This window comes from Dermochelys coriacea, chromosome 1 (genome assembly GCF_009764565.3).
Source record: "Dermochelys coriacea isolate rDerCor1 chromosome 1, rDerCor1.pri.v4, whole genome shotgun sequence".
Taxonomy (NCBI): Eukaryota; Metazoa; Chordata; order Testudines; family Dermochelyidae; genus Dermochelys; species Dermochelys coriacea.
This window is the reverse complement of record NC_050068.2, coordinates 5,850,664-5,864,915: the sequence shown is the minus strand read 5'-3', so window position 1 is coordinate 5,864,915 and position 14,252 is coordinate 5,850,664.

Genomic DNA, 14,252 nt, shown 5'->3' with positions numbered 1-14,252 from the left:
GCAAAGAGGGACCCCCAAATCTCTGGGGGGACTGCACCCCTGGATCTGCCACCTTCTGTTCGGCTGTCCAGGCTCTAACCGGCCCGAGGGCTCCTCCAGCCTGGCAGCGGGACCGCGGGTAGATCCCGCCCAGACACTGCAGTGATGAGTGTCGGGGAAGCGCCTTAGGGAGCTGGATAGGGTAGCCAGCCAGCCTCGTGTTTGCGGCCTGGTCCCAACAAGCACACGCACCTCGGAGCGTCATCAAGTTATAACCCAATGCCAATGAACATCCCCGGGGGGGGGGGGGGGGAGGGGACCCAATGGGGCATCAGTCAAAGCCTCCATAGGTGCCAGGCATGGACCCACCCAACCCAGCACAGCCAGTATCTGCTCCATCCACGCCTGCTTCTCCAGAAGTTTCTCTGTGTGTCTTGCTTGTCCCTTAACCAAAGGGAAGCCCGCTATCCCTTAGGGCACCAGTTTCCAACCTTTCTTCATTTGCAGGCCCCTGAAAAGTTTCACAGGGCAGCGCGGAGCCCTTTGGAAATACCAGACACAGTCTGCGGAGCCCCCCATCGAAAACTACGGCCCTAGCCACTCCACGGCCCGTGAAGGGTAGCGCCACTCCCAGGCGGGTTTCAGAGTAGCAGCCGGGTTCGTCTGTATCCGCAAAGAGAAAAGGAGGACTTGCGGCACCTTAGAGACTAACAAATTTATTTGAGCATCAGCTTTTGTGAGCTACAGCCCACTTCAGCAGATGCATGCAGTGGGGGGGTGGAGGAGGTCAGGACAGCCAGTGAGCTCCCTACAGTCAGAGGAGCCTGGCGACAGGCCACAGGGCTCGGGGAAAGGTTACGAACCAAATGGTTTGGCGGGGGAGCGTCATGTGCAGCGTCCGGATGTTATTATATAAACGCTCAGCTCCACTGTGAAAGCCGCACTGCTGCACCAGGCTCTCCTGTAGCCTGCAAACAGCTGTTGGCTCTGGGTCAAATTCACCCCTGGGGGACCTGAGCAGCCCAGGCTTCTTTACCCCGAGCCGGCAGCCCCAGCGCAGGGAGGCTGCTGCCACCCAGAGGCCAGATGGTGCCATGCCCCAATAAATGCTGAGTGATGAAGGAAGGCCCAAGAAGGTGCCAGGGGGCTGTTGGTTGTGCTGGGGGAGAGGGGGGGAAGGGGTTGGTGGAACAGTCTCTGGGGGCATGGGGGCGTTTCTTGCTCCTTTTGAAGCGTTCAGGGCAAAGCTCAGATTCGTTACCATGCAAGTCCTGGAAATGCTTTCGGGCTGCAGTATGCATGGGCCACTCCTTGCAAGGGTTTATAGCCACAGGACCATGAGACACAGGTTGGGAAGGGACCTCCTAGCTCATGCAGGCTAATGCTAGTGCAAGCAGCCCTGGCATACCATCCATTATTCCTTACACCCCGGAGTCTTAGGCATCGTGGCCTTCAGTGAACCTCACCTTCCCCGTCAGCCCGGATGCTGTCCACAGCACAGCGTTCGGGTCAGTGGGCCGTGAGCTCGTCAAGGCCGCCAGGGACACTAACAATTCCTCCCTCCTGTCCCCAGCAGGACCTGGTGTGGTGGGGGAGCGGCTGCCTGGATTCTGATACATCCCCGGGGCTGATACACGTCACCCCTCCACGGGAGGTTTGGACAATGGATCTGGGTCTCATACCAACAGGCATAAAAGTTTGCAGGCACCGTGCATGCGGGGCTGAGGCCTCCTTTGTACAGTGGACCAGCCTTGGCTCCTCTGAGTTCTGGGTCCCCCCGCAGCCCTGCATGGTCTGAACGTCCCGATAAGAGCAAACACAGCCTTTCCTGATTCATTACTCGTATGTCAGCCATGTCTGCGGTGTCCTAGTTCAGGCTAAGGTGGAGATCCTGCTTCACACTCCCCCCACGCACATGCCTGCCTGCCATTCTCAGCTGCTTTTTATAGCCTTCTCGAGAACACAAACAGGCTCAGGGCAGAGCCAGGCGGCTGTTTGTAAGTCTTTTAACTGATTGAACCAGCCTGGTGCTGCCTAGGGAGATGCTGTGGTGGCAGAGTGCCCTGGAACATGCCCTGCATGCTCCAACCTGCCCTAGGGCCCCTCAGAGCCCAGCCTTGCAGTGGGGAAGGACCTTACCTAGATCATGCACAACTCAACAGGCAGTGGAGGGGGAGTGCCCGTGCTGGAGAGGTGTTCCAGGGGCTACAAGTCATGTGAGGAGCCCAGATACTCCAGTGAGAGGTGTCATTGTTGTATGTTCTCAGCCACACATGTGGCGCTGCGATCGTTCTGTATAATGGAGACAAGGTGGGTGAGGGGATACCTTCTATCGGACCAGCCGCTGGCGGCGGAAGAGAAGCTTCCAAGCCTACACAGCACTCTTCTGCAGGTCCACAGGGCTACAACAACACTGCGCTTTAACTCTAAAGTCTCTAAGGTGCCACAAGTACTCCTTTTCTTTTTGCGAATACAGACTAACACGGCTGCTACTCTGAAACCTTAACTCTATAATGTTAACTGAAGGTACTGAGAACAGAAACTCATCTCACCCAAGGTATCGGACGGGACCAGACGTGCCTGGACACAGGCTCACCTATTTGCATGTGAATTGGACTGGAAAGCCTTTTACAGTGTGTAAATGAGCACTCACTGTCTGTCTGTCTATGACAGGTTTCAGAGTAGCAGCCGTGTTAGTCTGTATTCGCAAAAAGAAAAGGAGGACTTGTGGTACCTTAGAGACTAACAAATTTATTTGAGCATAAGCTTTCGTGAGCTACAGCTCACTTCATCGGATACCAGAATAATGTCGGAAATACCGTGCTGGAGACAGGAGGGGTGTGTGCATGAGTGAGTGTGAGAGGGACGTGGGGATATGCAACAGGCTAGTTGGCCCCTTAAATGAAAGGGGGCTCAGTGCTCCTGTTCCAGTCAAGGGGCACCCTAGTTTGATGTCAGAAGAAGGGTGCGGCTGCCCCTGGTGTTATAAATGAGAGTTCAGCAGCCTGAGAGGGGAGTTTATGAAACAGAGAAAGTGGCTGAAGTGGCTTGCATGGGTATAAAACGAAGGATGTGTAGGTAGGGCTATGCAGGTCAGAGCTGCGCCAGTAGACAGACACAAAAAGCCAGCACTCCACATGGGCATGTCATCAGTCCTACCTTCTTCAACATCATGACAAACGATCTTCCGAAAGAGAGCTGAGCAGCAAGAGGCATTCCTCTGATCACCAGCGACCACCCAGTGGGGAAACCCCAGAAAGCCTGCAACAGCTGCTAAAAGTAAATGAAGATCTAAGGAAGTTGTAGCAGGGTGTGGCAGGGCCCCTTTGGCTTCTGCCTCTGCTAAGCTCACAAAATCACTCTGAGACCCCGGGTTTAGTTACCACGGGTGGACTTTATTCTCAGGCTTGTTCCCAACACCATTTCACCACATACAAGTAACCCTTCACCATCTGCAGGCCGGAGGGGAGAGCTACTTCCCTGCTTCCTCTTCCTCCTCCTCCTCCTCCTCCTCCTCCTGCTCCTGCTCCTGCTTTCCCCTGAGGCTTTTGTGCAGCCCCAAGCTAATTAGGTAGCAGTTGTCTCTGCCAGGTCATCTCCAGCCCACTCTAATTTATTCCCATAATGAGGAGTGGGCGTGATAGAGGGCTGAATCTGCAACCCTTTGCCCAGCACCCTGTCACAAAAGGGTGTGGAGTGGGGAAACATGGGGGGCTTTAAATTCTCAGTTGATACAACTAAGGGAATGATAGTCACCAATGAGAAAATTCAAAAATATTATAAATTGTATCTATATGGACAGCAAATAAGTATAGTCAAAAGTGTCACCTTTTTAGGTGTGATATCTGATAGCAAGCTCACGTGGAAGGATCGTATGAAAATACTAGAGATAAGTAAAGGCAGGATGAACTTACTTAAAAGTCTTTCTGGAACTTCCTGGGGTGGGGATACGGCAGACAAAGCACTAATGAAGACCCATCACCAAGTATAGGGAGAGTTTAGACAGGATGAGTCTCCAGAGTCCTGAGAGCAAAGCGAACTCAGAGGAAGAGCAGCGCTGGGCTGAGAGCTCCAGGGTGGGGCTGGCCAGGGGCGTGAGAGCCAGAGGAGCCAGACCTGGGGGCTGAGCTGGGGGGTGGGGGTGAGAGCCACAGGAGCCGGACCTGGGAGCTGGGCTGGGGGGTGGGGGTGAGAGCCACAGGAGCTGGACCTGGGAGCTGGGCTGAGGCGGGGTGAAAGCCACAGGAGCCATACCTGGGGGCTGAGCTGGGGAGGTGGGGGTGAGAGCTGCAGGAGCCATAACCAGGAGCTGAGCTGGGGCGGGCTGAGAAATGTCGGAGCTGTATGTGGTGTAGGACGGTTGGGACGAATGTACCCGTTGGACGGTGGTGGGATTCTCGTCTATGGTCGTGGGATGGTTGGTAATCAAATAACCCCACAGAAACGGCTAGCTGAATTCTCCAGAGGCTGCACTGAGTCTAACTGAGGAATCAAGAGGGACACTGAGGCCGGGGCTACTGGCAGGGCTGCCTGGAGGCCACGCGGTCCCCGGCTGTTTTTTCCATGTGTTTTAGGGATGGTTGGGAAAAGCCCTCCCGTCGAGAGCACTGCGATGCCTGATCCTCCGGGGCTGTCTTTGCTGAGCACAGCAGTATCCTCCCGCATCACTCAGGCCTGTAACCTGGGCATCCCCAGCAACTCCTCTGATCCGTTCCCTCTGCCGTGCGCTTACAACTCTCGTCCGGTCCCTCATTATCTCCTGACCTGCGGCCTGCCTCTTCCTCCTCTCGGTTCCCCAGCACCCGCGGGTACCCGCTCCAGTCCAAAAGCAGGCGCCAAGACCATTGTCCTTGTCTGCCGATATCCACCATTCCTTCAATCCCTCCACCGGCTTTTCCTTCCAGTGACTTTAACGTCTTGTTCTTCCCCTCCAGGACCATTGTTGGGTTTACAATGGCGCCAGTGGCTCCATGGAGCCGGTCCCATGCTCAGAAGGGGCCCCGGCCTGCTCTGCTTGCACTGTTCCCTGAGACCCCGCCAGCCCCCCCACCCAACACTTGTTCCTCTTGGCCTGGCCACCAGCCGGCCGAGGACTCCTCTCCACCCCCTAACCCCACCCGCCGGCTTCTTGCCAGCAAGTTAAAGAAATACGGATTGGATGAATGGACTATAAGGGGGATAGAAAGCTGGCTAGATCGTCGGGCTCAATGGGTGGTGATCAACGGCTCGATGTCTACTTGGCAGCCGGTATCAAGCGGAGTGCCCCAGGGGTCGGTCCTGGGTAGTGTTCCCGCTAATTTTTCCCACCCATGTGCGGAATTAATTTTGTTATGTGCACCAATATGGAGGCGATATGCGAGAGTTGGGGTGCAGGGGTGTGAGGGCTCCGGCTGAGGGTGCGGGCTCTGGGGTGGGGCTGGGGATGAGGGGTTTGGGGTGTGGGAGGGGACTCTGGGGCTACGGCGGGGAGAGAGGATGCCCCCCAGCCCTCTCCCTGCAGCAACACCTGGGCTGTGAGGGAGAGGCACCTCTCCCCGCTGCGGCAGCTCCAGGGTTGAGGCTGCAAGATAGGCGCCCCTTCCCTGGCCCCAGCAGGGCCAGAACTGGGTTCTGGCCAGGGGAGGGGGCAATCCAGCTGCACCTGGGTCCAGGCCATGCCTCCCAGGCTGGGACTGGGGCTGGGCCGGGCCGCTCTGTCCATGCTTGGGCAAGACCACTCCTGGGTCTGTGCCACCCTGAGCTGCACCTGGGTCCATGCCACCCCGGCCGCACCTGGGAACTTAGGTCCTGGGGTCAGTTTTGTTCAACATCTTCATTAATGATCTGGAGGATGGGAGGGATTGCACCCTCAGCAAGTTCACAGATGACACTAAGCAGGGGGAAGAGGTAGATATGCTGGAGGGTAAGAATAGGGTCCAGAGTGACCTAGACAAATTGGAGGATTGGGCCAAAAGAAATCTGATGAGGCTCAACAAGGACAAGCGCAGAGTCCTGCACTTAGGACGGAAGAATCCCATGCACTGCTACAGGCTGGGGACCGACTGGCTAAGCGGCAGTTCTGCAGAAAAGGACCTGGGATTACAGTGGACAAGAAGCTGGATATGAGTCAGCCGTGTGCCCTTGTTGTCAGGAAGACTAATGGCATATTGGGCTGCATTACTAGGAGCACTGCCAGCAGATCGAGGGATGTGATTATTCTCCTCTATTCAGCAGTGGTGAAGCCACATCTGGAGTATTGTGTCCAGTTTTGGTCCCCTCACTACAGAAGGGATGTGGACAAATTGGAGAGAGTCCAGTGGAGGGCAACGAAAATGATTAGGGGGCTGAGGCACATGACTTACGAGGAGAGGCTGAGGGACCTGGGCTTATTTAGTCTGCAGAGGAGACGAGTGAGGGGGGATTTGATAGCAGCCTTCAACTACCTGAAGAGGGGTTCTGTGACGCAGCAGAGAGCGGGGAGTGTTGACCTGGGAATGTGTCAGGGGAGTTTCACTGGAGATGGGAGACCTGAGAGCCTATAACCTGAGCCAGGAGGGGGAGAGGGAGGTAACACCTCTGCCTGGGAAACTGGACAAAGGCTGCAGGAGAGAGCCTGCTGGTGGGGGGCAGGTTGGTTTCAGTTTGGTGCTGGGTGGTGGAATGCAGGGAACCCCAGGGCTGGGGTCTAAGCTCCCTGCCCCCCAGAAGGACTTGACTGAGGGGTCCTGGTTGTACCCAAAAGCTCTGTTTTTGACTGTGTTCCTATTGTCCAATAAATCTTCTGTTTTACTGGCTGGCTGCGAGTCACAGTGAATCCCAGGAAGAGGGGTGCAGACCCCAGACTCCCCCACACTCCATGACAGGTTCCAAAGAGGATGGAGCTCGGCTGTTCTCAGTGGTGGTAGATGACCAAACAAGGAGCAATGGTCTCAAGTTGCAGTGGGGGAGTTCTAGGTTGGATAGTAGGAAAAGTGATTTCACTAGGAGGGTGGTGAAGCACTGGAATGGGTTACCTAGAGAGGTGGTGGAATCTCCTTCCTTAAAGGTTTTTAGGGTCAGGCTTGACAAAGCCCTGGCTGGGATGATTTAGTTGGGGATTGGTCCTGCTTTGAGCAGGGGGTTGGACTAGATACCTCCTGAGGTCCCTTCCAACCCTGATATTCTAGGATTCTCTCTGCCTCCTGGCCTAGGGTGACCAGACAGCAAGTGTGAAAAATCAGGACAGGGGGCGGGGGGTAATAGGAGCCTATATAACAAAAAGACCCCAAAATTGGGACTGTCCCTATAAAATTGGGACATCTGGTCACCCTACAGCCTGGCCAGACCCCAGTGCACCCTCTGGCTCTGGGCAGTCTCTGCTTCTCACCACCTGTGCGGCCTCGCCTTTCTCCCTGGGGGCTGAGCAGCTTGGGAGTGGTGCAGAAGCCTGGCCAGTCTCAGCCAGTGATGGGGGGCAGTGTGGGGGGCTTGGCTGGGCCCCTCCAGGCAAGTGGGTCCTGAGGGAGGCTGGCTGGGGCAGGCCCTGGCCTGGCTGATCGTGTCACTCCCGGGGGGCCGGAGTGATTCCCTGCCCCAGGACCAGCCCTGGCTGCACTGGCAGCTCAGCCCGGCAGACACAGTCACCTCCCAGCAGGGCCGATGCGTGCAGCCAGGAGGCAGGGCTTGGGGGAGTGGGTCTCTGAGGGTCCTGGGGTGCTGCTGGGCTATGAGAGGCTGGGGAAGATCTGTGTGTTGGGGCACTAGGGAGTGGGGGTTCTGTGTGGGGTGCTGGTCAGTTGTGGTGGGTCTGTGGGCAGGGGGGCAGGGTGATGGTGTGCAGGGCGCTGTGCATTTCTGGCAGGGTCCGGAGGATGGCGCTGGGCAGAGTGGGTCCAAGGGGGCTCTGGCAATAGGGAATCGGAGGGCGGGGGGGTGTTCTGGTGTTGGGCGGGGGGTGGGGGGAATGTGTGGTGTGGCATGGCCCGCGCCGTGAGGGGAAGGGGCACGCTGGCAGCACAGGGCCGGGCAGGCCACTGTGCGTCTGGCAACTGCCAGTTTGTAAATAGTGCCCTCGCACTGGGCTCGGCAGAGCGAGGCCGCCCCTCCCATGCCATAACCCTGCCCCGCCCCTTGCTCCGGGGACTGACCCCCAGGCACCATGCTCCATTGTCCCCATGGGGGCCCACAGATAGGTTTGGTGCTGGGCCCACAGAAGGTTAATCCGGCCCTATCCAGGACCCCACAGAGCTCAGACCCTACCGGAGGTGGACTGATGCCTGGCTCTGGGAAGCAGCAGTCTCCCTGGGCTTGGCAGGGGTGCCTTAGCATGTTGGCCCACTCCTCGCTGCACCCAGATCCCCTGGGGCTCCTGGCCTCTGCCCCTTCTGCCCTCCCACACCACTGAAGCTTGTGCCAAGGTAGCTTCTCTCCAGGAGCAGGGATTGTAGCTCAGTGGGGCAGCCCTTTTCTGGCTGCTGTGGCTGGGGTGGGGGGCAAAGAGTGGCCAGTCCTCTGCCGGTGTCCCACCCGTCCCCGCGGGGGATGATTGCCCTTGCCATGAGCGTGGGGACATGGGGTACACATAGGGCTCCTCTCGCCCTTCTGTGTGCGGCAGCTCCCGGCAGCTCTGAGAGGCCAGTGGGAGCAGGCAGTGCCCCCTTATATCAGTGCCCAAGGCCCCGTCTCGGCACACAGGGGTGGTCAGAAAGCACGTAGCTCCCAAGATGTCTCTTGGGGCCCCAGCAACTCTACGAGAGGGATGAAAACAGGCCAGGCCTCCCTTCAGTGACACGACACCCTCCTAACAAGAGGGAGCGGGGAGGAGCAGAAAGAGCCCAGTAGCTCATGGTCACTCTGCTCCTGGGAGCAATGGGGACAGGACGGTTCCTCTGCTTCTCCCATCCTACCATCCCTGCAACACTCAGCCTAGGGAGGGGCAGAGGGGACCCCGCTGCAGCCTCCCCAGAGGTGGGGAGGGTGCGTGTGAAGAGCCCCTGGAGCTGCAGAAGGAGCAGAGGTGAGGCCAGAACAGGGACAGAATTGTGGGGGGACTGGGGCAAGGTGGGGGTAGCCTTGGGGAAGGCAAGGCAGGAAAAAGAGGGGTGAAGAGAAGGCAGCTGGTGAGGTGGTAGCAGACTTGGAGAAGGGAAGCAGGGTGCAGACGGGGGGCTGTCAGGAAGAGGCTGGTCTGGGAGAGGCAGAGCAGAGAGGGAGGCTAGAGCACCCTGAGGGCAAAGGGGGAATGTCAGGTGACGGGAAGGGGGCTGATGGGTGTCTTTCGTGTCCAGTTTAACTAAGTCGACACTCTCTTCTGAGATGGTGTTGCCCATGACTTCTATTACCTCAATAAGTGCCTTGACATGTCATGCAAAAGAAGTGTGTGCAACTTTCACCTGCTCATGGTGCTTTGTGTTAGACCCTTCTCATGTGGTTCCTTCCTCTACTGTGGCTTCAAATTCTCCTGTCAACCTGGCCACTTCCGGTCCCGCTATCATCCAGCACCGAAGGGCCTCTCGACTTTGCGTTAGACCAACAGCTCCACCATCTCCTTTGACTATGGCGTTATTTTGCTCATGAGCTTGATCAAGCACGACAGCAAAGAAAACAGGCTGTGTCTCACAAACTGTGAAGTTCCCCTTTAGGAACTCTAGCTGGGTCTGGATGCACTGTGCAAGGGCTCACCATGTCTCAGAGGCGAACAGGCGCCCAACGAGCATAATCAGTATGGTCTAATGAAAGAACCAGGGTTACAGCTTTCCAATGCACTCAACGTAGAGAGCAGTTTGCCTGGTGGATTGATGGCACATAGGTCAATATAAGAAGCTCCAGTTGAAGTGTGGTATGCCAGAAGTGGAACACTGGGTTTTTTAGTTTTCATTTGCCCTCCCATTTATCCTATCCCATTAGAGCCTCATCTTCCCTCAGACCTTGGGGATACATTGTACGCACATTTGGAGCAAGATGTACAGACTGCTGGCAGTTACTTGCTCGGCACACCTAGTACTTGTGACATGAGACCAGTGCTTAATTTGTGCCAGGGCTGAGTCCCGGCACCTCTAGGCTTGGCAGGTCATAGCCCCAGCACCTCCAGACTTGCTGCGTCAGTTATGAATGTAAAAAAATTGCTTGAGCCCCAGCACCTAATTGCTTGAGCCCCGGCACCTCTCTTTACAAATTAAGCACTGCATGAGACACTTTCAAAGAGTCAGCCACTTTTGGGGAGGCCACTTGGGCCTGAACAAGGGCTTCCGTCCATCCACTCTCCAATCAGCTTCAGACTTGCCATTTCTAGATGAAGACCTCTCAGCATAATGACAGATTTGTCCTTTCCATATCCAGCAAGCTACATCCACTGTATCAGTTTGGTTATGGTGAAAAGGGGCTGATCCACAGTGATCACTGACACCTGGCGTGGGTTACATGGTGTACAGTGTTCCTTATCACATCCATGGCGGGACGAATCGTTGCCACGGACATGGAGTCATCTGGGAAGAAGCTGGGGTGGAGTCTGGGTCTGGCTGTTTGCTGGCATGGTAAGCTGCCCCGGAAATGGCTTGATCTCCATTTAAGGTATCCAGACTTGCTGCTTGCCTTAATTGTTCAAGCCACCTGCATTCTCCTTGCAGGGCTTGGGTAATCAGCTGCCAGTCAGTCTTGATTTCAGCATTTGAGGCAGGATGGGATTGCTGGTTTTCCTCACGATCAGTGGAGGGACAATTGTGTAAGACTCAGGAAGTGATGATACAGTCTCCTCCACTGGTGCTGCGGTTTCACAGTCCAAGATGGGAATTCCACAGCCAGCTCCCTCCACTTGAGTACTGGGATGCTGAAAAAGTGAGATCCCAGTTCTGTGGAAGGAGTCTGTTGCTGTGGCGGAGCTGGGATTGTGGTCTGCAGCCACAGCAGTGAACAGACGACCAGGAAGCTTTAGAAGACAGATATATTCTCGTCCTCGAAGTGTTGGCATGCACTGTTTGCCATGCTGGTAGAGATGGCCAACACTGTCGTAGGAGATGGACAATCCAAGTTTAAAGATGGTAGCTATTAGATCACTTTTTCACATCTGTGCACGTGTCAAACCAATGTAGGTTGGTGAAGGCGTTTCTCAACTTTGTTGTGGTGCAAAACTTTCTTTTCCTTCACGGCAATGGATATTGCTGTCATATTGCAACTGTACTATGCCAAAATAAGAGTAGGTGGATGAACAGAAACTTGCTCTGAGTGAGTTTTAATGTTTGGACCATCCAATATCATGGACATCAAAGCCACTAGTGACTCAGGCACAAATTTTGCTTGGCCTCCTGGGTTAAATGATCCATAAACTGTGGTTTCATTTGGCATGTCTCTGATTGGGTTTTCTCTCCTTCTCTAGCACAGTGGTTCTCAAACTAGGACCGCCGCTTGTGCAGGGAAAGCCCCTGGTGGGCCGGGCCAGTTTGGTTACCTGCCGCGTCCGCAGGTTCGGCCGATCGCGGCTCCCACTGGCCGCTGTTCGCTGCACCAGGCCAATGGGGGTTGCAGGAAGGGCGGCCAGCACATCCCTTAGCCCGCGCCACTTCCCGTAGCCCTCATTGGCCTGGAGCGGCGAACCGCAGCCAGTGGGAGCCGCGATCGGCCGAACCTACGGACGCGGCAGGTAAACAAACCGGCCCAGCCAACCAGGGGCTTTTCCTGAACAAGTGGCGGCCCTAGTTTGAGAACCACTGTTCTAGCAGATGATGGGGTTTCAGCCCATCCCAGGGACAACCCAGGAGACTGGGAGACTCGCTGCACTTCTGCTTTCATCTCAGTATGCCCTGCTCAATGCCATTCTCAGTTTGTGATTTGGAAAGACGTTGTGATCTACTACTAACACTTTTATACCTAGTGATAACATAGCTGGCCCGGAGGAATCTGCCGTTAGTTTTCTGTAACTTTTCTATGCTACAAGTATTTAGAGATACTAGGGAAAGAAATCCCTCTTTCACGCAAAGAGAGGGGTACGCCTTCCAGTGTTGGAGCTGTTGCGGGTCCCTGAGGATGGCGCTCTAGTCCAGCGTTTCTCAAATATGGCCACTGTGGCTGCATGTGGCCACCAGGGGTTTTTCTTGCGGCCACAGTTGCCTGGGCTGTGATGGGGGCGGGGGGGGGGAAGGAAGGCTTCAGTAGTGGCTAGGCCCTGCCACCCTCTGGAGACACAAAAGCTGGAGGAGCTGGCATCCTGTGAGTTCCTCACCTTCCTGGGGTTGGTGTTCAGCCCTTCAGGGATGGGCGGCAGGCTCCAGCCATGGGGCTTGAGGTTCCATTCCCTGGCTGTGCAGTGGCGGGCTCTGGCCCCAATCTCACCCCTCCCATCACACTGGCCCTCACTGCCTCCCCCAGTGCCCCATCACCACTGACCCCATTGCCTCTGTACCTACCTCCCCATCCAGGGCTTAATTTGTACCCAGGTTTGCTCGGACTGAGTAAGTCTGCTGTGAAAAGTGATATTAAAAAAAGCAACTAAAAAAGCAAAAGAAACAACAAGAAAAAAGACAAGAACGTGCAAAGTGCCTGATTTGTGTTTCTATTCTTCTTAGGTCCAGTAAAGAATAGAGACAATTGTACATTATTTTTAGTACTGAGTCTGCAAAAAAAAAGGTTTCAGAGTAGCAGCCATGTTAGTCTGTATTCGCAAAAAGAAAAGGAGGACTTGTGGCACCTTAGAGACTAACAAATTTATTTGAGCATAAGCTTTTGTGAGCTACAGCTCACTTCATTGGATGCATCTGATGAAGTGAGCTGTAGCTCACGAAAGCTTATGTTCAAATAAATTGCATCCGATGAAGTGAGCTGTAGCTCACAAAAGCTTATGCTCAAATAAATTTGTTAGTCTCTAAGGTGCCACAAGTCCTCCTTTTCTTTTTGCAAAAAAAAAAAAATCCTACATAAATATATGATAATGATTTGGGCATGTGTATGTGCAGATTTACTTGTTTTTCCTAAAGTTAATTATGTATTTTAGGAAAAATTGTCAGAGCGGCCCCCAGCAAGAGATGGTGGCCGTATTCTGAAGCCACCAAAACATTTGTTGTGAGAACCCCTGTGTCAAGTCCAGAAGTGGGCAAACTACAGTCTGTGGGTCACATCCTGCCCGCGGGACTCTCCTGCCCAGCCCTTGAGCTCCTGGCCATGGAGACTCGCCCCCGGCCCATCCCCTGCTGTACCCCCCCCCCACCGCAGCCTCAGCTCACTGCGCCGCCAGTGCTCTGGGCGGCGGGACTGCAAGCTCCTGCCAGGGAGCGCGGTGCTGTGGTTGGCTCCGGCTGGGCGGTGCGGCTGCAGACATGGAGCTCTGAGCGGCCTGGTAAGGGGGTGGGGAGTGGGGGAATTGGATAAAAGGCAGGGAGTCTTGGGGTGCGGTTGGATAGGCGTGGGAGTCCCGGGGGGCTTGTCAGGGGGCGGGGGTATGGATAGGGATCGAGGCAGTCAGGGGCCAGGAATTGTGGGGGGGTTGGACAGGGGGTGAGCTTCCAGGGGGGCGGTTAGAGGTGGGGGTCCTCGGAGGGGGCGGTCAGGGGACAGGGAGTGGGGGGGGGTTGGATGGGTGGGAGGTTCCGAGGGGGGCAGTCAGGGGCCAGGAAGTGCGAGGGGGTGAATAGGGGGCGGGGGCGGGGGCAGGGGCAGGGGCCAGGCTGTTTGGGGAGGCACAGCTTTCCCTACCTGGCCCTCCATACAGTTTTGCACCCCAAAACATTTGCCCACCCCTGGGCTAGTCCCTAGTTTTTGAGCCTCGGGGCTCACACCCCTTTCCCCAGCCACAGTCTCCTCGATCTTTCTGCTAGGAAACGTTTCCTGATCCCCAGCCGCTGGTGTTGTTTTGGGGACGGGGACCCGCCCGGAGCAGGGCGCTCCAGGCCCAGCGCCCGCCGCGCGGGGTCACGGGGCTCATTGCTGGGGAAGAGGCTTTGTGGGGTCCGGGTCTCCCCCTGGACGGCCGCTCGGGGTTGAGAACCTCGGGGCTGCCCATGCTGGGGCCCCCTGCTCCCTGGGGGTCTCCAGGAGACATGCACACAGGGCAGCCTGCCGTGGCCAGGCTGCGGGGCGCACGGTCTCCCAGCAACCCCCAGCCTAGCCACCCCGTCGGGGCCCCCCCCTCGGGACAGCCGCCGTCTCCCCTCCAAGCGCCGGCCCCGCCGGAGCCTGCTTAGCTCGCGCGCTCTGCCGCCCCGCTCCGAGCCGCCGCCTGCAGCTCCCGCCCTTTGCCGCCAGAGGCCGCTGCGGGGCAGCGCGGAGCCCGCCGGGGGGAGGGGCCAGGGGGCCGTAGCCTATTGGCTGCCCGCGGGAAAGGGGCGGGG